Source organism: Akebia trifoliata, chromosome 5, assembly GCF_017979445.1.
Source record: "Akebia trifoliata isolate Shusen 1 chromosome 5, ASM1797944v1, whole genome shotgun sequence".
In the NCBI taxonomy this organism is placed as follows: domain Eukaryota; kingdom Viridiplantae; phylum Streptophyta; class Magnoliopsida; order Ranunculales; family Lardizabalaceae; genus Akebia; species Akebia trifoliata.
In genome coordinates this window covers 23,287,945-23,315,038 of record NC_141379.1, presented here as the reverse complement: position 1 = coordinate 23,315,038, position 27,094 = coordinate 23,287,945, and the positions used below count along the sequence as shown (strand labels likewise).

Sequence of the window (27,094 nt, the reverse complement as noted above, 5' to 3'; positions counted from 1 at the left end):
TCAGGATGCATCAAATCTTGATACAAGATAATAATTTCTAGGCACATACATAAAACCCAGCGAATTGTGCAACTTCGCTTCCCCCAGTCGTCTTCTTCACTCTCTCTGCCAATCACACCCTAACCACATCGAACATGTTCTTCGTCTTATCCAATTGAACACCAACTCGTCGGCAATTTGCTTCTTCGAATGGTCCAAGAGTTTTCTTTCAGAGTCTCAACCTCACCACACTCTCTAATCTTTCTGCAGCTTGGCCCATTTACTACTCTCTCATCGAATGTTTGATTCCACAAGACAAGTCATTGATTGGATGATCTGAGTGTTAGAAATTTCAGATTCGTTTCTCTGCATTTTCTTAGGGTTTTGGTACGTATCGTTTGAACCCTAATATAATTTATAGCTTATTAATTTGAATGCCACTTTTGTGTGAAAATGATGATAAGTCTGTACAGATTTTCGTTAGAATGTCGGGATTGGGGGCTTTGGCATCATCTTTTGCATGCTCAACATTGTAGAATTTGGTTGTTTATTTGGGTCGAATTGATTTGATTTTGAAATATTAATCGCTTCTAACTTCATTTCCTTGGTTTTAGAAGTAGGTTCTAAGCCAAATATGGTAACATTCAGTATGTTGATCAATGCATATTTTAGAGGGTAAATTGGATGTAGCACTTGGGATTTATAAAATATTGATGTAGAAGGGGATTGTAAGGTATTGGTATTGATGGTTTTTCTTAGGTGGGACTTATGGAGGAGGGACATGGTCTTTGGGGGTTCTTTTATATTGCTTGGTCCCAATTAGTGGTTCCTTCCTTCTTGAATCTAGTGATAGTAGCATATGAGCAACTTTTTTCGTGGTGTTCTCTGCGGAAAATGCTCCGATGATCAAGTCGACAGGTGATTTGTTAGAATTTTGATTTAGAAGAATGAAAATTGTGTACTTTTGTCTTTGAAAATTGTCTGTTTATAGTCTTGGGGTCTCTAGTTGTAGCACACACTAGTTTATGTATATCGTACATAGGAGGACAATGTATGCCAACATTTTAGTTTCATTACCATGATCACAAAATGCTAGTTCACATATTATCTCGGTTAGTATATGAGTCTTGTTAGTGGGTTATTGTTTTGTTAACTTATATAGCGTGAGATGGAATGACCTTAGCAAATCATTATATGTGTGGAGTGATTTGATTTGTTGTTCTTAGTGTTAATTGTCTTAGTAAACAACATACAATGTGATTAGCCCGTCTTTTTTTGGTAGATGGGCCCATACTATTTTTTTAAGAAGGCCTTTCTCCCTGGACCATATTCTAAATCCTAATTCAGGTTCGACTCTTTTTTTTTCTATCTCTCACTGTCTCTTCTCAATGACCTTAGATCAAGGAATTAAGTTGGATGTGGTGATTTTCAATCCGATTATGGATGACTATGTGAGATGTGGAGATGTACAAGAGGAAATTGAGGTATGAAGAAGAATGTTAGATGATGAAGTTTCACATAATGTGGTTACTTACACCAATCTTACAAATTGGTTGTGTCAAAAGGGTTGAATTCTCGAGGTTTATGGGGTCTTTTGTATGAATCGTATCTTTTGTCTTATAACAGTCTCCAAGGTTTAAAATCTCATCTTGAGGCAATCTTTTGATTAAGGGAAAAATTGATACTATCTCAACCATTACATTCTCAAAACATTCAATGTTTTGAGGTGAATGTTTCATATTGATCTTGGCTGATACCGATGCTATGGGATGATACTTTTCGATTTGAGATGATATTTTGTACCATGATAGTAGTCTTATTTAAGGCTTTTGTGGTTTGAGAAATTTGAGAGATGGGTTTGGGTTATACAAGTACATGGTGACAAAGGTTGTGTTTTGCTGATGTTGTTTAAGTTGTGCTTATAATTGATCTCAACAAGGGAGGTAGGATGGGTGATGTTCATGCATTCTTTTTAAAGGCGTTGAAGAGGGGTTTGCAACCTAGTTTCATTACTTCTAAGTTCTAATTTGAATTAATCGACGGTTGGTGTAGAAGTAAAAGAATGAGAGGTGTGCTAAACATGTATAAAAAAGGAGACAAACCCTTGTTGTAGTTAAATACATTATGCTTATCAAGGGTGTTACAGATCAATGTGTATTGGTTGAAGCATTGGCTCTTTTCTTCCAAATGATAAAAAAGGCCTCTTGATGTTGTAACATATTATATTTTCCTTGCTGGTTATGCAAGCAAAACAATCTTATGTTTGGATCATGGATGTTCTAGCTAATTATACAAAATGGAGCTTTTCCTGACATTGCCATTTACAACGTTCTCATTGATTGTCTTTCCAAGGAAGGTCATATCCCATGTGGAAAATGCATCCAATATGCTCTAGTGAGTAGCTTAAGGTAACCCATAACTTGATATGGTAATGTACAACACAATGATATGTGTCGACTGTTATGAAAAATAAATTGATAAGACAATTTGTATTTGTGGGTGAGAAAGAAAACGGAGTTGGACTTAAACATGATGGCATAGGGAGAACGGATCTCTCGACAATGTCAAGATGACGAGCCCCTTTGCTGGTAAAGAGAAGGCAAACACGTAAGGTAACATTTATAAAATTGGTCAATGTTAAGATTGAGAAGTTTAATCACCACATGCGTATAATGATTTGTTGAGGTCATTTCACCCCACGTTTTACAGGCTAACAAGACAATAGTCTATAAATAAGATTTGCAAATTAATTAAGATCACATGCAACTTAAAAATACATTATCTTTATGGTAAATTTATTTTTTATGTTGTCATACGTCGTCCTCTTACAAATGATATGTCTAAACCAACATGTGTTACAATTAGAGATCTTAAAGCTATAAATAGAAAATATCAAAGGTAAAGGTACATAATTTTTACGAATCTAAGTCTAAATTTTGCTGAATTATCTATTGATTTGATTGTGGGAGCATTTTTCTTAGGAAGCACCACTAGCTCAAGAGTTCAAGTGCTTTCTCTAATAAGAAAGGTAGACCAACAAGGATGAAATCATTAAGGTTGTGTTTGTTTCCCTCACTGTACTATCCAAACCAAGGTGTAAGATACGCCATCCATAATCTACATTTGTGTGTCACATTATCTATATTTAACTAAAAGAGCGGGTTCCACACATGAATAACGCAAACAAGAAAACCCAAAAATGGGAATCCCACCAAAAAGTTGGGATATTCTCCTCTCCCATGTCTCTTTCATCACCTCTACTTAGGTGAAAAGACTAGAGTCTGACTAGCCTAAGTAAGGATTTCACCCTTACTAAGGGTCCTTGGGCTCACCTATGGCATTCAAAAACATGATCCAATGCTTCAGGGCTGTACAAGAGAATCCTATAAACTCTGAAAAATAAAATTTCAAAGAAAATTTATTTTTACCAATGAATTTTAATTTTAAGTATGGGGAAGGGAATAAGTCTTGATGTAGTAGTTTATGGTATTGTTATTGATGGATTTTGTAAGGTGGGACCTACGAAAGAAGGGGGGCATGGTCTTTGCGTGATCTTTGTCTTAGGTAGAGGTTCCTTTCTTATTGGATCTAGTGTTAATAGTATAAGAAAAATAAATTTGTGGTGTTTCTTCTAGAAAACACTCCAATGATTTAGTCAGTAGGCAATTCTTCAAAATGTTGGCTTAAGACAGTGAAAATTACGTATCTCTTCCTTTGAACGTTATCTATTTATAGATATTGGGTCTTTAGTTGTAGCACATGTTAGTTTGGGTATATTATTCACAGGGGAATGACATATGACAGGATGGAAGTTCAATTATCTTGGTAATCATGAAAATGCCAACTCGCATATTATCTTAGTCAGTGTTTGAGTCTGGTTAGTGGGTTATTGTTTTGTTAGATTATAGAGTGGGATGAGATGACATTAACAAATCAATTTGTGTGTGGAGTGGGTTGTTTTTTTTGTTCCTAGTGTTAGTTGCCTTTGTAGATGGAATACGAGGTGTTAGTTGCCTTTTTTTGATAGACGGGTTCGTCGTCCTGTCTCTATTGGAAGATACTTTCTCTTTGTACCATATTATAAATCCTACTCTTGGAGGTCTTGATTCGGCTTCTTCTTTATTCCTACAATCTTATCTTGATAGTCCTGGATCAAGGGATTTAGATGTGATGGTTTTTCGTTCAACTATGGATGGGTATGTGAGACATGGAGATGTACGAGGTTCAATTGAGGTATAAGAAAGAATGTTAGGGGATGTACATTTTACTCGTGACTCGAAAATCAAACCGAAATTGGATCAAAGATGTTCGGGTTTGGACCGAATCAAACCTATGAAAAATAGGTTCGAGTTCGGTTTTACCCCCCTAAGACTGGACTGAATTCGCTTTGAGAATCGTTACCCTAGATCGAACCCAGTCCGTTATTCTAGATCGAACCCGGACCGACCCAAGACCAAAAACCGATTCTTTTGGGTAAATTTCGGGTTCGATTTGGGTAAACTCGTTTTTTAATATATTTATTTAACTTTATAAAAAGTGGGTTTAAGAAGTGTTGAACTAAGGACTTTTAATACAAATGGAGACAAACCATAGTTCCTTACCAACAAGTCAAGATGCTTATTGTGTTAAGCTTTTTAATTATTAATATTATAATAATTTTGATTTATAAACATACATATAAGTTATATTATATATATATAAACTACAAATGACTATATAACTTATATATATATATATATAGAAAAAATTATTTTTATAATTATATAAACTATAAACTATATAACTTATAAATATACACTTACATAACTTATAAATTACAAATAACTATTTAACTTATATATATTGATAGAACTTAGATATATTTATATAAATAATTTATTTTTGTAATTCTGTAAAATATACACCTATATAATATATATTTATAGGGTCCCTATCCGTGGCCAACAGTTTGGCAAACATTTTGGCAAACACTTTTTCAAAACATGGGTTAGAGGTCTTGGAATGGGCTGATTTTTGGTGAGGATGATCTCTACGGTGAGGAGATCATCCTCACCAAAAATCAGCTCATTCCAAAACTTCTAGCCCCATTTTACAAGTTGAAAAATCGTGAACCGTCCATTTTTTGTAAACCATTTTTGATGAGGTTAGAAGTTTTGGAATGGGCTGATTTTTGGTGATGATGATCTCCTCACCATAGAGATCATCCTCACCAAAAATCAGCCCATTCCAAGACCTCTAACCCATGTTTTGAAAAATGTGTTTGCCAAAATGTTTGCCAAACTGTTGGCCATTGAACGCTACTCATATTTATATAACTTAGATATATTTATATAAATACTTTATTTTTGTAATTATATAAAATATAAAGTATATTGAGATAGAATTCTTCCATCTGTACTAAATGTTGATTTTGAAATCATAGTAGATACAATAATCGTTAGTAGATCACGTGCCATTATAGATAATATGCGATAATGCATATTATAACTTTGTCACCATTTTAGAACATTTAATGACTCATCCCCAATTTCTATGAGATCAAAATCCAAATAACGTTGTAATTTGGATGTTGAACAATTATTATTATAAGTCATAGGTGCTTTTGATAAAAGGTTAAGAAAAGTTGTTTTTGCATCAAAAGATGATAATGCTACATTTTGAGGTATATTAGTATTATTATTTAAATCATATTTATTTTAATAAATCTTAAAAAGTTTAAATAATTCTTTTTTAATTTTTTGTATTTCAATTTCAGCATTAAAGTTAACCACTTAAATTAAAAATAAGTTCTAAAACTTTAGTTTTAAATTTAAGGTCCATAATTGAAGCAAATGCTAAGTCATGTGGAATAGTTTTTCAATATTTATTAAATTTATTATTCATTTGTGTTACATTATTATTATTCAAATTAAAATTTAAAAATTCTTTAATTTGGGCTAATTGCTCACAAAATTCGGCGGATGTAACATATTTTTATCTCGAAAAAGCTTTTGTAATTTCAGCAAGACTTTGAAAATAATTACAAATATTAGATGTATTTTCCCAATCACTTTCTTTTAATTGCGTTTCACTACGTGTCTTCTAAAAATCATTTTATTGGATTTTTATAATGAATCGTGTGTTGCATGTAATACGTGGAATTCCATCGATGTGGCGCGTCTAATGATAATCTAGTTGGTGGTAAATCAAATAATACACAATATTCATCAAATTGTTTTTGTTTAATGTGATACTTTTATAGTACTAATAATTTCTCCAATATTTTCAAAAACACTATTTATACATTGAATACCATCTTGTACAATTAAATTTAAAATATGCGTCGCACAACAAATATGTAATAATTTTTTTTTAAATTTGTTCGTCAAATAGAATATCTTTAAGGCAAGTTACGACATTATTATTACTACTTGCATTATCTAAGGTAATTGTAAATATTTTATTACTAATTTCATAATCTAATAAAATATTTTGCAAAATTTCAAAAATTACTAAATAGGTATGTTTTGCATTTAATAAAGAAAAATATATAATTCTTTTATGTAATTTTCAATTTTCATCTATAAAATATGTCGCAACACGTATATGGTATATCTTGAATTGAAGTCCATAAATCAGAAGTTAAGCATATTTTACTAGGTATATTTTGTAATAAAATTTTAATTTCTATTTTTTTATTTTTAAACATTTTCATTACATCTCTTTAATGTATTTCTAGAAATACTTTCAAAATTAGGAAAATATGTTTTTTGAATAAATTTTTTATAATTTTTTTTTTCAATTACAAGAAATGCCATTTCTTCTATAATAAAAAATTTAACGGTTTCCCATCGCGCCCTTTCAGCATCATACGGCTATGTGTTTATGTTGTCGGTGGTTGATCGACTAAGTAATTTTGACAAATATCGGGTTCTCTTCTTGGACATGCATTTTTTATGTGTTTATTCATTGTGCTCGTTCCATTAGATGTACTGGAATAAGTTAGAATTTTTTCACAATAATTACATTTTATTTTTTCTGTTTTACTTTCGTCCGGGTTTACAACATCTGTTAAGGTAAAATGTTGCCATGCCTCGGATCGAAATCTTTTCGATTTTTTTGGGAGATTAGGATTAGAGGGTTCCAGATCATTACTACCCCTCGTAAGTAAATGAATTAAAATCAAAATTTTGATAATCATTAAGATTTTGAAAATCATCAATATTAATATTTTGAAAATCCATTATATAAAAATTAATACTAAAATTAAAATTAATAGAGGTTGATTAGACTTCACTTGGAAGTAGAGAAAAAATAAAAAGGGGAGAAGCTTAATATAATAATATTAAGAAAAAAAAATTAGAAGCACTACACCTTATGTTGAAAATTTTGATTTTGATTGGTTGATCGTGTCATGTGTTGATTTGATTGATTGATCTTGTCACGTAAAAGAAATTCTTAATCACTTGAAGAAGACTTAGTCTTGATCACTTGATAAAGATTTGATCACTTTGATGATGATTTGATCTTGATCTTATCATGTAGAAGAATATTGATCACTTGATGATCAAATTAATTGAGAATAAATCTCAATTTAATAAAAATGTTAGAGAATTTAGTACAAAATTGTAAAAATAAATTAAAGATATTGAGAGACTTAGAGAATTTTGAGAGAATTTGGAGTAGTGAGAAATGAAATTCATTTTTGGGTATTTATAAAAATAATCCCAACGGTTTAAAAATAGTAATAATTTCGTTGGGGGGGGGGGTTACAAAAATTTCAATTTTTTTTTTAACCTTTTTTTTCAAATAATTGAGTTTTGGGTTGGCCGTTGAAGGGGGTAACGGTAAAAATTTGAAATTTTTTGAAATATGTTTATAAATCAGATTTATTATAATATATTAATAGTTAAAAAATTTAACACAAAAGCTATGCTTGATGGTAAGCAATGGTGGTTTGTCTTCATTAGGTCCTTGGTTCAACTCCTCCTAAAGTCACTTTTTATAAAGTTAAACAAATATATAAAAAAAAATGGGTTTACCCAAATCGAACCCGAACATGAACCTGAAATTTACCCGAAAGAATCGGTTTGGTCTAGGTTCAGTTTCAACATTTGGAATTAGAACCCAGATCGACATATTTCGGGTTGGGTTTGGTTTCAACCCTACCCAGACCGAACCCGAAAATTCAGTTCGGTCCAGTTCGGGTTTACTCGAATGTAAATCCTTATCTGATGTGTTTACTTACACTAATCTTATAAATGGGTTGTGTCAAAAGGGTTGGATTCTTGAGGTTTGTGCTATCTTTTGTATGAACTTTATATTTTAATTTATACCAAGTAGTCTCCAAGGTTTAAAATCTCATCTTGAGGAAATGCTTCGGTTGAGAAAAATAGTATATGTCTCGATCGATACATTCTCGAAACATTCAATGTTTTGTATTAATCTCAATTGCTGTAGGTGCTATCGGCCGACACATTCCGATACGAGATGATATTTTGAACCATGGTAATAGTCTTATTGATGTCTTTTGTTGTTTGGAAATTTGAGAGATGGTTTGGGTTTATGAGTATATGGTGACAAAGGGTTGTGTTAGTTTTGTTGTTTATAAAAGGATCTCACCAAGGAAGGTAGGATAGATGGTGTTCATACATTTTTGTAAAGGTGGTGAAGAGAAGTTTGGAATCCCATTTTGTTACTTTTAATACATTAATTGACGGTTGGTGTAGAATTAGAAGAATAAGAGGTGCACTAAAAGTGTATCAAAAAGAAAAAAAACATAGCCCTCATGTTGTTACCTACATGTGCTTATCAAGGTTTTGCAGATCATGAGTATTTGATGAAGCATTGGATCTATTCTTCCAGATGATAAAAAGGGGCCTCTTAATATTGTAAAACATTGCACTATCTTTGTTGGGTTATGCAAGCAAAAGAATATTTCTTTTTATAAGTACAAGCAAAATAGTCTTATGTCCGGATTATGGATGTTCAAGCTTATTATCTTAAATGGAGCTCTTCCTAACATTGTTTTTTCTAGTGTTCTCATTGATTATCTTTCCAAGGATGGTCATGTGGAAAATGCATTCAATATTTTTCAGTAAGTAACATAATGTGCCTTAGAATTTGATATTGTAGTGTACTACACAATGATGTGTATTGATTATTGTAAGAAAGAAACTGGCTATTTGTATGTATGGGCGATAGAGCAAACCAAGTCTGATTTGGAGTTGGGCTCATAGAGGACTGTATAGGGAGAAAGAACTTACCATCAATGTTAGGATAGTGGGTACTTTCTTTAGTAGAGAGCAGGCAAGCACGTGGAATATCTTTTACAAAGGCAATCAATACTAAGATTGAGAACCTAACCACCCAACGTGTAATGATTTGTTGAAGTCATCCCATCCCACGTACTTCAGGTTGACAAGATAATAGTCTACTAGTTAGATTTGCTCACTGACCAAGAGTTCATGTGACTTGATATGCCTTGATCTTCATGACAAAGAGGCTCCCATACTGTCATATGTCGTCCTCCCACAACTGATATGCCCAAACTAGCATGCATTACAAGCAAGAATATCAAGTCTATAAATATGAAATAATCGAAGGTAAAGGTAGGTAAATTTATGAACCTAAGTCTAAACTCTGTTGGATTGTCTATTGATTTGATCTTTAGAATTGTTTTTGTAACAACATTTCTCCAAACATTGTCAATTGTAACCTCATTGATTATCTTTGTGAAGGGGGTCAAGTGAAGGATGCATCACTTGCATTTTATTGTGTTGTAGAAAGAGGGTTTGTGGCATATGAATGGTTGTGCAAAGTTGGAATCATAACTAAAGCACGATGTTGCACTTAATGGTTTTATACTAAATGCTTGCCAAGTATCATCTTAAAGAGGGACATAGAAAAGTCGTGCAAACTCAACTAGATGCTCTAGGAAGTTGTTTTTACAAATGACTACTTTACTTCCTTGATAGATGGTTACGTGTATCGAGATTGTCACGATGATTAATAGTTTTCTAGTCTTCCCATATATTTTACCTCATCTTGATGAAAATGTTGATTGAAATTTGTAAATTGGCATTGTAGATGAAAAAAATAAATTTATAATTTTGAGACTCACCGATTTGTTCGCAAAGTCCCTTTCTTTTAAAAAGTGAAATTAAAACACGAACTCATAATCGACTTCTTCACCCTAAAATCAAACATAGATTTGAAACTCTAGCGAATAACTTTGCTTTACTTCCCCTAGTCGTGTTCCCACTCTCTCTACCAATCACACCCTAACCACGAAGAACATGTTCGTCGTCTTCTCCTACCAAACCCCAAATGGGTAATTTGCTTGTTCGAATGGTCCAAGAATTTTTTTTAAGAGTCCTAACCTTACCATACTTTCTAATCTTTCTATAGCTTGGCCCGTTTACTACCCTCCCATCGAATGTTTATCCCAAGACAAGTCATTGATCAAAGGATCTGAGTGTTCAGAATTTCAGATTTGCTTCTCTGCATTTTCTGAGAATTTTGGTATGTATCGTTTGAACCTTAACATAATTTATAGCCTTGGTGTCATCGTTTGCATGCTCAACATTGAAGAATTTGGTAGTTTATTTGGGTCGAATTGATTTGGTTGTGGAAATTTTTTGAGAATTATGGATTTATCAAAAAAGGTGAGTAGAAAAGTGTTTGTATGTTCATCAAGCGGTGATTGTGAAAGGCCTCACATTGAATGTTGTTTCGTGTAATAAAATTTTAAGTGGTCTTTGTAAGGGCAAATCATATTTGAGTATCTTTTGATTTCCTTTCCTTGACTGTAAATAGGCCTGAAGCCAAATATTGTTACATTCATTATGTTTATCAATGTGTATTGTAAGAGAAGGGGGGGGGGGGGGGGGGGGAATTGAATGATACACTTGAGATTATAAAATAATGATGGAGAAGGGAATATCTCTTGATAAACTCATTTATGGTATTGTTATTGATGGTTTTTGTTAGGTGGGATATATGGAGGGACATGGTCTTTGGGGTTTATTTTATTTTGGGGTTTATTTTATATGCTTGGTCCCATGTAGTGGTTCCTTCCTTTTTAGATATAGTGATAATAGTATAAGAACAACTTCTTTCGTGGTGTTTTCTGCCGAAAATGCTTCAACGATCAAGTCAATAGGAAATTTGACAAAATTTTGGTTTAGAAGAGTGAAAATTGCATACCTTTTCTTTTGTGCTTTATATTTTTGTAGACTCTAGGCCTTTGATTGTAGCACACGATAAATAGTATGACATTAAATGGTAGTATGGTAGTTTCATTATCATGATCACGAAATTTGCATATTGTTTCAGTTAGTGTACGAGTCTGATTAGTGAGTTACTGTCTTGTCAAATTATATAACATGAGATTGGATGACCTTAGCAAATCATTTTGTGAAGAGATTTGTTTTTTCGTTCTAAGTGTTAGTTGTCTTTGTAAACAAGATACAGTGTGATCAACTTATCTTCTTCAGGTAGTTTAGGTCGAGATTAAGTTGGATGGGGAGGTTTTCAATTCAATTATGTATGAATATGTGAGGCATGGAGATGTGCAAGGGAAAATCATCTTGAGGTAATCTTTCAGTCAAGGTAAAAGTTGATACTGTCTCAACCAATACATTGTAAAAACACTAGAAACCTTGAATGTTTGAAGGTCAATGTTTCGTATTGATCTCGGTTGATACCGATGCTATCGGCTGATACATTTTGATAGGAGACTATATTTTGAACCATGGTGGTAGCCTCATTGATGGCTTTTGTAGTTCAGGAAATTTGAGAGATGAGTTTGGCTTCTACAAGTACATGATAAGGTTGTGTTTTGCTAATGTTGTTTATGTTTATGTTGTGCTTATAACAAGGAAGGTAGAATGGGTGATATTCATAGTTTCTTTTTAAAAATGGTGGAGAGGGGTTTGGAACCTAGTTTCGTTACTTTTAGTACATTAATTGACTGTTGGTATAGTATTAAAAGATTAATGGGCGCACTAAAAGTGTATAAAAAAATAGTCCCAGGTTTAGTTACTTACATTATGCTTATCAAGGGGTGTTGGATGAAGCATTGACCCTCCACTTCCAAATGATAAAAATGAGCCTCTCTTATATGTTGTAACATATTGCACTCTCCTTGTTGAGTTATGCAAGCAAAAGGATCTTATGTCCGAATTATGGATGTTCAAGGGAATTCTTCAAAATGAAGCTCTTCTTGAAATTGCAATTTACAATGTTTCCATTGATTGTCTTTTCAAGGAAGGCCATGTGGAAAATGCATCCAACATGTTCCAGTGAGTAACATAATGTGCCTCACAATTTGATGTTGTAATGCACAACACAATGATGAGTGTTGCCTATTGTGTGAAAAAAATTGATAAGGCTATTCGTATTTGGGGGCGATAGAGAAAACAGAGTTGGACTCAAACAGGTTGGCATGTGGAGGAAGGACCTCCTGTCAATGTTAGGATGGTGGGCCATTTCTTGTAGAGAGCAGACAAACACACTAGGTATCATTTACAAAGGTAATTGATGTTAAGATCAAGTAACCTAATCATCTCATGCGCGCGATGATTTGTTAAGGCCATCTCACCTCACCCTATACGGGCTGACAAGACATAATCTATTAACCAGGTTTGCAAACTGATTGAGAGTGCATGTGACTTGGCATTACGTGATTTTTATGGTAAAAAAAACTTTCATGCTTCATGTGTTTTCCTCTTACAAATAATATGTCCAAATTATCAATCGTTACAACTAGGGATCCTAAGCCTATAAAGAGGAAACAAGCGAAGGTGAAGGTACACAATTTTTACAAATCCAATTTTAAATTTTGTCGGATTTTTTATTGATTTAATCGTCGAAGTATTTTCACAGGAGACATCGTGACCTCAAGAGTTCAAGTTTTGCCTCCAAGAGGAATGGTAGACCAAAAGGGATGAAATCATCAAAAGATCCCATAGTATTTAGGAGGATTTGAAATGCAAAGGGATCCAACCCTACATAATTACTTTCGCTATCTTGGTTGATGCTTTTTGCAAAGAAGGTATAATGGAGGATGCGGTTAGCTCTCTCTTGAATGTTGGAGGGTCCCGCACCTAATATGGTCACATGTAGTTGTCTTCGATATGGTTACTTCATATCTCAAAATATTTAGAACACCATTGAACTTCTTAAAGAGACTTAAGAGCAACATTACTCCAAACAGTGTCAATTATTATATCCTCGTTGTCATTGATTGTCTTTACAAAGGGGGTTGAATATGTTTTATACAACCACCAAGTTAGGATTCATGAATAAGTTGGCAAAGGAAAAAATTCGGTACAATCTAAAGAAAAAAAATATGAAAGAAATTGTGCTAGGCTTAAGTCTGTAATTGTCCATACTAGGTGATGTTCTCATATTATATCACCAAATCTCATATTAAACCATAATAATAAATCACCAAACCTCCATATAGATATCATCCTTGCATCCAAAACAATTAAACATAAGTCCACAACAAATTCAAGGTTGATATTATTCAAAATATAAAAATATTCATGTCATCCTCATTATCTAATGTTTCATCAATAATATGATCACAATCATCTTTATCGTCATCTTCTCTTATTAGTGCTACAATTGCAAAATTCATTTAATTTGATTCAATCTTTAAAGTCCGTGATTAAAGCATGAAGTTTGTAAAAGTCGTGATTAAAGCACGAAGTTTGTAAAAGTCGTGATTAAATTGATGAAGGAAAAATTCACAATTTAATCATCGACTTTTTCAATAATTTGGCGAACTTGGTGAGTATGGTTTTATACTAAGAATGCTTGGCAAATATCATCTTAAAGAGGGATATAGAAAAGTTGTGCAAACAGAACCAAGGGATCTAGGGACAAGATTTTTACCAGATGACCTTTTTAATTTCCTTGATAGATGGTACCTTGACGAGATATATTGCGATGATTGATTGTCGACTATTCTTCTTATGTATTTTACCCTATTTTGATGAAGGTGTTGATTGATTCAAATTGTTTAAATTATCATTGTAGATTAAAAAAATTAAATTTTTGAGTTCAAATCCAATTTAGTTGATTGTTTATAATAATTTTTTTTAATATGTGTAAGTGTGATAAGCGGGGTATAATAATTGTTTTTTATATTTTGTTTCACGAGTTTGAAGTTTGATATTACAATTATGTATGTTTACTATGCCTAATGTTCAAGAGCGTAATAATGGACTCTTGAGTTGAAGTGGATGAGTTGGGTTTTCGAAGGCTCAGTTGAAACTTGATTCTGTTGGAGTATTAGATATATGATAAAATATCTGTTGTGAGGTTTATAAAAATCTCAAAAATTAAGATGCTTTTAATTTGCTTTTCCTTTTGTTGGGTTTTAGTAAGGATATGTTTGATTGCACGAAAAATTAGGGAGAAATTGAAGTTCCGTGGAAAATGACAATTTTCTAGTGTTGGATGTGTTAAAAACTCTAAATTTGCATAGAAAACGATTTGTCAACACCCCCAATTTTCCTTCATTAACGACAAATCATTTTCTTACCCCTCTCCCCCTTGGAAAATGATTTGCTAGCACATGGCAAATCAAATAAAATTAATATTTATTTTATAAATAAAGTTAAACAAAATAAAAAGGAATTTTAGCTAAAAATTCCACAAGTTTGTTTTGTTAAACAAACGGCATTGGTTTGATCTTACTTTAGCAAATCGAAAACTTTGCTATAGTAAACATAATTTCATCCAAAAGTACTTGCATGCACGTTTTTTTTTTTTTTCTTTTCTTCTCTCTTTCTCTCCATACGAATAATTTTTTCTCTGTGTTCTTTTACCAACCAAAAAAGAAAAAAGAGCGTTTTTGTACATCGTCTTCTCCATGATGCCATTGCCTCTTTGAAATCTCGTCATTGCCAATCAAAACTCATCGTTGCCGCGCGTCTTCAACCTCTTCGATTTTCAATTCATCGAAACACCACAAAGTCATCTATTTGGTAAGTTTCTCTTTGTCCTAACCCTCTTCAATTAATTTCTTCGCTCAGTCGAATTGAACTCGATGGATGACTTATGTTTATTCTTAAAGAAAACTTCTTATTTTCTCAAATACGTATTGATGTAGGACATCTACAATTCTAAGTAGTTTTTTAATTATATTAGGATTTATTTCTGTTTCTAGTTCTAGTAGGATTGATATTTCATAGTTATGTTCGGAGTACAATTCCTTGTTAGTTTCTAATTTGTTTTAAATTTGTTTTTATTATTTAGATTATAATTAGAAGTGCTTAGAAGTGTCTAATTTGAGTTCTACTAGGATTAGAAAGTTAGTATTATACTATATATAGGTTTATGAATGTTAATTTTTGGTATTTTAGTAGGATTCGAAGTTGTTATGATGAAATTATCTATGTAAGGAGCTCCAAATCCGAAAATCAATCAATCAATTTAATTATCTTTTCTCTTTTAATTACTTTTTAGTTTTATGCTTTATTTTTTTTCAAGTTATTGTTTGTCTATCAATTGAATCTATTGATTCAAATTGATTTTGAGTGTTCCATTGAACCCAACCTATCAAATCTATTGATTCACACGTTTCGGCTACGTCACGTATCCATGAAATCTAAACTTTGGAGAAATCCGAAATTTTAATGGCAATAATATGGTCTTTTTGACCTTGGAGAAATCTTAAATTTGAATTGTTGAACTTGAGATGCCAATTAATGCATTCTTATAATGGTTGGTGATTTTTTATTTCCTTAACCTTTCATCTCTATTATAGCCTTGCGTTAGGGCTGTGTGATCGAATTAGTTCCATTTAAGCTGCATATCAATGTTTCCATCACATTCTGCTTCCCAATGTCATATGTTGTAGCCTCAATGGAAAAATTGGCAAACATACCATCCTTGGACACTTCGAGACCTTCCAGACAGGGAATGGAAATGGATTATTGGATGGAAAAGTTAATGTCTTTAGTGTTCCTTCTAATCATTTTTATTAGTGTTCCTTAGTTTGTATTGCTGATATTTGTCTCATTAAGCAAGAAAGATACTGATCTGGGTTCCTTGACCAGTTTGTATTTCTTAACATTATTTCCTTAAATGGTTACACATTTCAGCCCAATTCTTTATAGTTGCTAGTAGATGGAAAATAGACGCAAAGGCACACTTTATGGATGGATGTCCTGACTCGCTCAATTTGGATCATTAGTCAAGTAGGAGTTATCTATAAAACAAGTGGCATATTTAAGTTCATTGTACGTTGTATTCAATAGTGTGTTGATGCAAACTTGTAGATGAATTCGTTTACTTTTTTGTAGTATCAAAGTTGAGTTATTTTTTATGTACATGTATTGGCGCTCCCATTGATTGTATTTTTTCTCCTGTTTAACATCTGACAATCATTGATATACTCTAAAGATTTTGTTGTACAGGGTCGTGAAGAATGATCAATTCATGGCATTGATCTCACGTTGTAGATTCGACAACTTCTATTGCTTTTCTTAAAGAGACAATTGATTAGTTAGCTTCTCTTCTAAAATGATTGCATTGATTGGCATCTTAAATAAATGATCTGATGAAGGTTATAATAGAGATAAAATGTTAAAGAAAATAAAAATAAAAAATCACCAACCATGAGAATGCATTGATAGGCATCTCAAGTTCAACAATTAAAATTTCGGATTTCTCCAAGGTCAACGAGACCATATTGTTGCCATTGAAATATTTTGATTTCTCCAAGGCTTGGGTTTCATGGATACGTACTTAGGAAAATAAGAGGTTTTCTTTAAGAATAAACTTCGGTCATCCATCGAGTTCAGTTCGACCGAGTCGAAGAAATTGATTGAAGAGGGTTAGGATAGAGAAATTTACCGAGTAAATGACGACTTTGTGGGGGTTTCAATGGATTGAAGATCGACGAGGTTGAAGATGCGACAACAACGAGTTTTGATCGGCAATGGAGAGAACAAAAGAAAAAAAAATGTGCGTGCAAGGGACAAGGGTATTTTTGAGTGAAATTGTGTTTTTACTGTAGTAAAGTTTTTAATTTGCTATATTAAGATCAAACTAATGCCGTTTGTTTAACAAAACAAACTTATGGAAGTTTTTGCTAAAATTCCCAATAAAAAAGCACAAAAAAATGAAATCAAACAAAATAGTAATTTTATTTATAAAATAAAATTTTAAATTGTTAAAATTTAATTATTTTTATAAAAAAATGTAATTATCTAAATCAAATCTTTTTTTTTTGTATGTAAAATTTTTATTGAATAATCAATTGTTTTATAAATAAAGTTTGAGAGTTGCTTTGGCATCCCAAATTTTAATGATTGCAACCCAAATAAAAAAAGAAAATAACAAGTAAAAGTTGGGTTGCCAAAAGAAACTATCTCATTATTTGCTAGATTTGATCTATTTTTTTGGTTTAGGATTTATATGAGCCTAATCATAATTGTAAACAACTACTAAAATTGTTTGAACGAGTGTTATAATGTTGAGCTTATAATTTGAGCCAAACCTTTGTAATGTTTGAACAATGTGTTTTAATCTTTAATTGGGGTGATAAATACTTTAAGAAATTGGGGTGGAATAATTAAAACATAAGGTGCCAATCGTAGCTCTTTAAAAAAAATTTTGGGTGCGAATATTAGTTCTCTAATAATTAAAGAAATTGGGGTGTAATAATTCAAATCTTTCCTAAAAAAATGATTTTTTCATTATTATTTTTATATAATTATCACAAAAGTCAAATTAAAATAATTTTTTTATTTTTTTATTTTTTTATTTTTTTAAGCAATTCAAACAACAAAAATAATTTTCACAAAATTTTCCATGTGCCAAAACAATAGAAAGGGATTTGCCAACTAATATTTTCCTTACAATTAAACTCGCCCTAAATTATAAAGGTCATTTTGCTTGGTTAGTCAATAGAGGTGGTGGTTGAACCAAGAGCATGGTTTCATTTTCTTCTTATTCCTTTTTTTTTCTTTTTCTTTTTCTGATAAAAAGTGGAGTTTTGCGTTAAATTACTAACTAGTTGGGCAAAATGCATGGATTTTGTCTTCTTTTTATTTTAACATTACTAAATTATGAAATGGTGCAAGGACGAAAATACTCAAACCCTCCATGAGGGATTTTAGTCCATACTTTTGTTGTGAAACTATTAACCCCTCCTTTTAGACGCTTTCAATCAAATACTAACTATTAAACATGTAATTTATTTGCTTCTTATTGAATTGGATATAATTTAAAGTGGGGTTATTTCTATCTACTGTTTGTGATTGTGTAGTTTGGTTTTGGGTTGTCGAAAATTTTAATTTAGGGTGTTGAATAATGGTTGTGACCATATTGAGGGTGATAGTGTGAGGATGATGGCATGATTTTTCTAGTGGTTGTATCATGTTGTGTTAATATAGCATATATTGTGGTACCAAGTTGGCTTGTGCTTATTGACATGATTTTTCAAGTAGATTTTGAATAATGCATTTCAGTTGGATAATCCAAAAGCAGCCCAGCTAGCACTTGGGATTTATTAAATAATGATGGGGAAGGGAATAACTTGTTTATGATATTATTATTGATGCCTTTTTTAAGGTGAGATTTTTTGAGTAAGGACATGGTCTTTGGGATATCTTTGTCCTAGGCAGAGGTTCTTTCCTTTTTGGATCTAGTGACAATAATATAAGACATGGACTTTTGGAGTAGGGACATGGTCTTTGGGATATCTTTGTCTTAGTTAGAGGCTCTTTCCTATTTGGATTTAGTGATAATAGTATAGGAACAACTTCGTTCATGGTGTTACGTGTAGAAAACACTCTGACGATCAAGTCGATAGGCAATTCAACAAATTTTTGGCTTAGAATAGTAAAAATTGCATCTTTACCTTCTAACGCTACTTATTTATAGATTTTTAATATTTGGTTGTAACACACGTTAGTTTGGGTATATCATTTGCAGGGGGATAACATATTAAAGGGTGGAAGTTTTGTTCTCATGATGGTAACGAAATCTAGTTCGCTTATTATCTCGGTTAGTATGCGAGTTTGATTTGTGAGTTACTATCTTGTCGATTATAAAGTGAGGGATGGGATGCTTTTAGCAAATCATTTTTCATGTGAAGTGAGAGTTGATTTTTGGTTCATAGTGTTTGTTGCCTTTGTAGACATAATAAAATGTGATCAATTGCCTTTTTTTGGTAGACGGTCCAGTCAATATATCATTGGAAGATCATTTATCCTTGTACTATAATATAAATCTTGTTCTCTGTCCTAGTTCGGTTCCTTTTTGTCTATCCCCTATAGTCTTCTATTGGTAGCCTTAGATCAAGGGATTTAGATGTGGTGATTTTCAGTTTGATTATGGATGACTGTGTGAGACTGGGGATGTACAAAGGGCAATGGAGGTATAATGTTAGAGGAATAAGTGAGGAATAAGTCTCATCTAATGTGGTTACTTAACCAATCTTAAAAATGGGTTGTGTCAAATGGGTTAGATTCTCAAGGTTTGTGGGGTCTTTTTTTATTAACTTTATATTTTGACTTATAGTAGATTCCAAGGTTTAAAATCTCGTCTTGAGGCAATGTTCTGGTTAAGAGAAAAACAATATTTGTCTCGACCAATACATTCTTGAAACATTCAAATGCTTTGTATTGATCTCGACCCAACACATTTCGATGTGAAATGATATTTTGGACTGTGTTAGTAGTCTCGTTGATGGCTTTTGTAGTTCGGAAATTTGAGAGATTGTTTCGGGTTATATGAGTACATGGTGACAACAAAGGGCTGTGTTGTTGATGTTGTCATTTATGAAGAATCTCAAAGGTGATGCTCATACATTCTTTTTAAAGGCGGTGAAGACGAGTTTGAAATCCAATTTTGTTACTTCAATACATTAGTTGACGGTGTAGAATTAAAAGCATAGGAAGCACACTAAAAGTGTACCAAAAAGGAAAAAAAAACATGGCCCTTGATGTAGTTACCTACATTGTGCTTATCAAGAGTATTGTAGATCACTAGGTATTGGATGAAATATTGACTCTTTTCTTCCAAATGATAAAAGGGATTTCTTACCATTGTAATGTATTGCACTCTCCTTGTTGGGTTATGCAAGCAAAAGAATCTTATGTGCATGTTATGGATGTGCAATCTAATTCCCCAAAAACAGAGCTTGTCCTAACGTTGCCATTTACAATGTTCTCATTGGTTATTTTTCCAAAGAAGACCATGTGGAGAATGTATCCAACATGTTCCAGTAACATAATATGCCTCAAAACTTGATATTGTAGTGCAACACAATGATGTGTGTCTACTAATGTGCGAAAAAACTAATAAGGCTATTCATGTGTAGGTGATAGAGAAAATAAAGCTGGATATGGAGTTGGACTTAGAAGGGATAGTATGAAGAGAAAAGACTTCTTGTCAATATCAAGATAGTAGGCCCTTTTGTTGGCAAAAAGCAAGTGAACACATGAGGTATCGTTTACAAAGGCAATCAATGTTATGATTGAAAAAACTAACCACCTCATGTATATAATGAATTGTTGAGGTTATCTCATCCCATGCGCTACAACTTGACAAGACGTTAACCTACTATTTAGGTTTGTACATTTACCAAGCTCTCAAGCAAATTGACATGTGTGATCTTCATGGCAAAAACTATTCCATGCTGTCATGTATCGCGTTCCTGCAAATGATAGTCCAAAGTAGTATGCATTATAACCAAAGATCCTAAGTCTATAAATAGGAATTAAAGGCAAACGTATGTTATCTTTATAAACCTAAGCTTAAACTCCGTCGAATTGCCTATTGACTTGATTGTTAGAGTGTTTTTTACAGGAAACACCACGAGCTCAAGGGTTTAAGTGTTGTCTCCAATAGGAAGGGTAAAAAAATTGGTTTGACTCAACAACAGATTGCGTAGTATTTATGAGGATTTGAAATACAAAGGGTTCCAACCCAACGTAATTACTTTCAGTTTCATGATTGATTCTTTTTGTAAAGAAGGAAGAATGGAGGACGCGGATAGATTAATCCTGGATGTTGGATAAGGGTTCCACACCTAATTTGGTCACATATGTTTTTCTGCTAATATGGTTCAAATCTCAAAATATCTAAGAGCACCTTTGAACTTTATGGAGACACTTAAGAACAACATTTCTCCAAACATTGTCAATAATTGTGTTCTCATTTATGTTCTATGCAAAGGGGGCTGTATGGAGGAAGAGCCACTTGCTTTTAATTGTGCTATAGACTGAGGGTTATTACATGATGTTGTGGCATATGCATGGACTATGCAAGGTTGGAATAGTAGTTGTCTAACTGAAGCACAATGCTATTTGAACAAATGGTGGCTGATGGTGTCACACCTAATGATTTTATACTAAGAATGCTCACCAAATATCATCTTAAAGAGGGACATAGAAAAGCTATGAAAACTCAACTAGAGGCTCTAGTATGTATCTTTTTTACTATATGAATTTTTTACTTGATAGATCGTACCTTTCACGAGATATGGTGACGATAATTGATTTTACGTTAGTCTTTCAATGTATTTTATCTCTTCTTGATGAAAATGTTGGTTCAAATTTTGTAAACCATCGTTGTAGATTAAAAAAATAAAATTTATTAAGTTCAAATCCAAATTAGTTGACTGTGTATGGTAATATAGTTTGGTGGTATGATAATTATTTTTTATATTTGTTTCACGAGTTTGAAGGTTGATATTATAGTTATCTATGTTTATTATGCCTAATGTTCAAAAGAATGATAATGGGCTTCACCTAAGTTGCATTGACTCGAAGGCTCAGTTGAAACATGATTCTGTTGATATGTTACATAAATGATAACATATTTGGCATGTGATTAATAAAAAAACTTCAAAAATCCAGGGGCCTTTACTTTGCTTCTCCGTTTGTTGAGTTTTACCATATTATAAAGGTCATTTGCTTGGTCAATCAACAGATGTACTGGTTGATCCAAGGGCTTGAGTTTCATCTTTTTTTTTTTTTCTTTTGGTTTTATAAAAACTATAGTTTTGTTTTGAATTGATAACTAGTAAGGCAAAAAAACATGGTGTATGTCTTCTCTTTCTTGTAAAATTACTTTAGTGATGAAATGGTGTTGGGAGCAAAATACTCCAACCCTCCACCTTTTAGAAGTTGAACCATTGACCCACCTTTTAGATGCGCTCTTAATCAAATACTAACCAGAAAAATATAATTTGTTTTGTTTTTGATGAATATTGTATAATTTGAACTTGTCCTACTTCTTTCTTTCCTTCTTTGCTTGAAGTTTGGTTTTAGGTCGTTGAAATTTATAATTGGGGGTGCTTGTAGTTCTAGGTTAGCTTGTGCTTATCGACAGATTTTTCAAGTAGATCTTGTAAAATGCATTACAGTAGGACAATCCAGAAGCAGACCAATTGGGGGTGCTTGTAGTTCTAGGTTAGCTTGTGCTTATCGATAAAATTTTCAAATAGATCTTGTAAAATGCATTACAGTTGGACAATCCAGAAGCAGACCAATTAACACTTGGGATTTATAATTCTATTTAGATAATTTTTCTTTATGGAAAAATAACACTTGGGATTTATAAAATAATCATGGGGAAGGGAATAACTCTTGAAATAATTTTTTTTGGTATTTTTATTAATGGTTTTTGTGAGGTGGGACTTGTGGAGGAAGGACGGTTTTTGGGGCATATTTGCCTTAGGTAGAGGCTCCTTATTGGATATAGTGACAATAGTACGAGAACAACTTTGGTTTTAGTATTTCCCATAGAAAATACTTCAACGATCAAGTCAATAGGCGATTCTTTATAATGTTGTCTTAAGATAGTGAAAATTGCATATCTTTTCTTTCAAACCTTAACTATTTATAGATCTCGGGTCTTTAGTTGTAGCACATGTTAGTTTGAGTATATCATTTGCAAGAGGATTACATGTAGCATGATCCTAGTTTCATTTTCATGACAATCATGGAATGCCAATTTGCATATTATTGTGGTTAGTGTGTGAGTTTGGTTAGTAGGTTACTATTTTATCAGCTTATAGAGTGTGGGATGGGATGATCTTAACAAATCATTTTGCGTGTGGAGTGAGTTGATTTTTGGTTCTTATTGTCAATTGCCTTTGTAAACGGGATACAATGTACAACACAATGATGTGTGTTGGCTGTTGTGAGAAAGAAGTTGGTAAGGCTATTCATATACATGGGTGATAGAGTAAACGAAGTCAGATTTAGAGTTGGACTCAGATGGGATGGTATACTTCTCATCAATGTCAGGATGGTGGGATCTTTTTTTAGTATAGAGCAAGTGGGCACATGAAGTACCTTTACAAAGGTAATCAATGCTAAGATTGAGAACCCCCACATGCAATGATTTGTTGAGGTCATCTTATCCCACGCACTACAGTTGAGAAGATAATAGTGTATTAGTTATTTTTGCACACTAATCGAGAGCGTACATTACTTGACATGCTATGATCTTCATGTCAAAAAAGGTTTCCATACTATCATGTGTTGCCATCCTACAAATGATATGTCCAAACTAGTGTGCCTTGCAAGAAGGGACGCTAAGTCTATAAATAGGAAATAATTGAAGGTAAATGTACGCAATTTTTATGAACATAAGTCTAAACTCCGTCAAGTTGTCTATTGACTTCATCTTCAGAGTGTTTTTTATAGGAAACACTGCAAGCTCCCGGGTTCAAGTGTTTTTCCAAGATGAAGTTTAGAGCAAAAGAGATCAAATCATCAAAAGAATCCATAGTATTTATGAGGATATGAAATTCAAAGGGATCCAATTCAACATAATTAATTTCACTATCCTGATTGATGCTTTTTGTAAAGAAGGTAGAATGGAGGGTGCGGTTTACTCTTGGATGTTGGAGAAGTATACCACACGTAATGTGGTCACATATAGCTATTTGATTTATGGTTTCTTCCAAATCTCAAAATATCTAGAGCACCTTTGAATTTCATGAAGAGACACTTAAGAGCAACAAAATTTTCCTAACATTGTAAATTATTGTGTCCCCATTGTCATTGATTTCTTGGCAAAGGGGGGCGATTGGAATGCTACTTGCTTTTCATTTTGCTATAGATAGAGGGATGTTACTTGTTGTGGCATACGCAAGTTTGGAAGAGTAATTGAAGCACGATGCTATAAAGACCAGATGGTGGCTGATGGTGTCTCGCTTCATGGTTTTTATGCTAAGAGTGTTTTCCAAATATCATCTTAAAGAGGGGCATATAAAAGTTGTGCAAACTCAACCAGAGGCTCCAGGAAGAAGCTTTTTACCAGATGAGTTCTTTACTTGATAGATGCTGCATCTTACAAGATATGGTCACGATGATTGATAGTTTGCCAGTCTTCCCATATATTTTACCTCATATGCAATGGATTATATATATATATATAGGACACGTTTGGTTGCCAAGTCCTAACCAAAGTGTTTTGTCCTATATGAGCTAAAATTTTCGGATGATCTCTATGGTAAGATCATCGTCACAAAAAATCACCAATTCTGAAACTTCCAACCCCAGTTTATAAGTTGAAGAATCGTGGACTGTCAGTTTTTACCGTTAGTTTATAAACCACTTTTGATGGGGTTAGAAGTTTCGGAATGGGCTGATATTTGTGAGGATGATCTCCTCACCATAAAGATCATCCTCACAGAAAATCAGCACATTCCAAAACTTCTAGCCCATATAAGACAAAAAAATTTGACCATATATTTATATAACCCATGCATAAGAGGCGAATTGTTAACTAGTAACGCAAAATGCATGGATTTTTTCTTTTTATTTTAAAATTACTTAGTCATGGAATGGTGCAGGGGACCAAAATACTCTAACCCTCCATGAGGGATATTAGTTCAAACTTTTACTGTTAACCATTAACTGATCCATTTAGATGCTCAAACACTTTTACTTTAACCCATAAACCCATCTGGTTAGATGCTCTCAATCAAAGACTATATTAAAAATATAATTTGTTTGGTTCTTGTTGAATCTGGTATAATTTAAAGTGGTGTTATTGCCGTTTGTGCTTGTTGTTTGGTTTTAGGTTGTCAAAATTTATAATTTAGGGTGTTTTGTTTGTTATAATATTGAGCTTGAAAGTATGAGGACGATGACATGATTTTTTAAGTAAAGTATCATGTTGTGGTAATATAGTATACATTGCAGTATTAGGTAGGCTTTTGTTTATTGACATGTTTTTACAAGCAGATTCTAAAAAATGCATTACAGTCGGATAACACAGACAAAGACCACTTAACATGATCAGGAAAGACTTCTACTATAAAATATAAAAAAACAAAAAACAAAAAGGAAAGACTTCAAAAATATGAAATTAAATCTGAATGCATTCGTAAAATTGTAGTAGAAGACCCCATAGATGATAAACTAAGAGAAAGTTGATTGAAGATAGCGAAGATAATTGATTAAGATGGTTTGATCACAACATCCTTGCTTCGATGATGATGAATCTTTACCAAGGTAGCATTTCCATTTCTGCCCGACAAGTAACACTGGAAGCATGAAGAGCAATTCCATTAATCTCAGTGCTTTGATAGCCAAAAACATGTGGTATCGAAACCATAAAAGAACCCTCCAGGTGAAGTACATCTCTGGTCGAAATGTGTGATTCTGAGGTATGTCCTGTTTTAGCTTTTAAGCTGGTAGAGTATGATTTCAACAGAAAGCAGTGGGGACAAATGCAAGGTAATATCGTAACTCAATGATGAGTTGCTTGGGACAACCAAGAAGCTGGATTCGATCACTGTCGAGGTAGCAGTTTCTTTCATGAAGGTCAGACTATTTCACGTACACTGCTTGTGTCTTCATGGTTGGGAATTATCGGTACATTCTACAATTCCAAATACAGGACCATACAGGTGTAACAGCATTCGAGAAATGTGGTGATGAAATCATGGGTGTTTCAGTGAAGGATTTGTATTATTTGAAATATTGAACTATAAGGAGGGTTTCTCTTTATTCAAGTTGAAAGTGTGATGAGAGATCCTGGTGCTTTTCCTTGGAGGGTGGCACATGTTGTTCTGTACTCTCGAATGGATATCAAAATTTGGGAATCAAATGAGGTACACCTGTGTTGAACTCTCTGATAGCGCAAAGGCTCATTGGGTATGGGGTCATACCTTTTATGTAATGGCTGTGGTGGTAATATTGGCCTCAAAACTCCAAGAAATTGCCCTAGAATCATTAGCAGACAGGGACATCCAATGGGTGTATATATATATATATTTTCCTGGAGCAGGTGCTGGTGGTGCCTCTGATATGAGTCTTACGAATGCCATCAAAGTGAGCATTGAACCCAAGATACACTGTATTTCTGCAGTATACATGTATGTTAATATCTTACTTGGTAATCTCTAGGCTTCTGAACCCTGTACAAAGAAGTCCATGATCTGTCTGTGCTAAATCTCAGGATTAGCTTTTATTAATCATGGGTATGATCGAGATTTAAAATCTGGTCTCTAGACCGACTCCAGGAAATAAATCGAAAGGGTGGTGTGTCAAGACCATCTCAAAACATTTCATGTTTTGGGGTCAATGTTTTGTTTCAGTCTTGGCCACAAAAGTTTGGGTTGTTATGCTTGAGTAGAGTTTTGAGTTTGGAGCACTAGTGGATCTTCCGTACCAGTAATTTGAGCTTAGTTTTGATTATGGTTTCATATGGAGACCCTCCCCCACCACTGTGTGCCCGTTGTTTGTACGAGAATTCCTTATTGTTTAGGGGGTAATTTGATCAACCGAGGAGCATAGAACCAACAGCCTGCCTTGAGCGGACTTTTAACAAGGTTAGCCATCTCTTGGATTGGACTTGTGGCAGGTACAGGTGTCTCAGTTTTTGTCACCACTCCCCTTGCTGTAGTAGCTACATAGCTTGGAGCAATTGTGGTGGTCATAGCCACTCGCATCACAGTTTTATGGCTATTAAGGGCATAACTGTATATCATTTCATTAGTTAGGACAAATCAGAAAGTCTACTTTGAGATGGTTCCATGGAAATTCATTTACTCTTATAATGGTAAATTTATTTTCTTTGTAATTCATGTGTAAGAAATTTATTATTCATACATATAATGCCGTGGAGTACCACTTTTTTT

General features: G+C 33.2%; 1 long non-coding RNA gene across 1 annotated transcript; it reads left to right on the top strand.

Moving 5' to 3' along the window:
* LOC147401675 (uncharacterized) lies at positions 1–27,036 on the top strand. The gene is made up of 2 exons (XR_015178634.1): positions 1–366; positions 14,814–27,036. It is a non-coding gene; the product is annotated as an uncharacterized LOC147401675 (long non-coding RNA).
* The last annotated feature ends 58 nt before the right edge of the window (positions 27,037–27,094 follow it).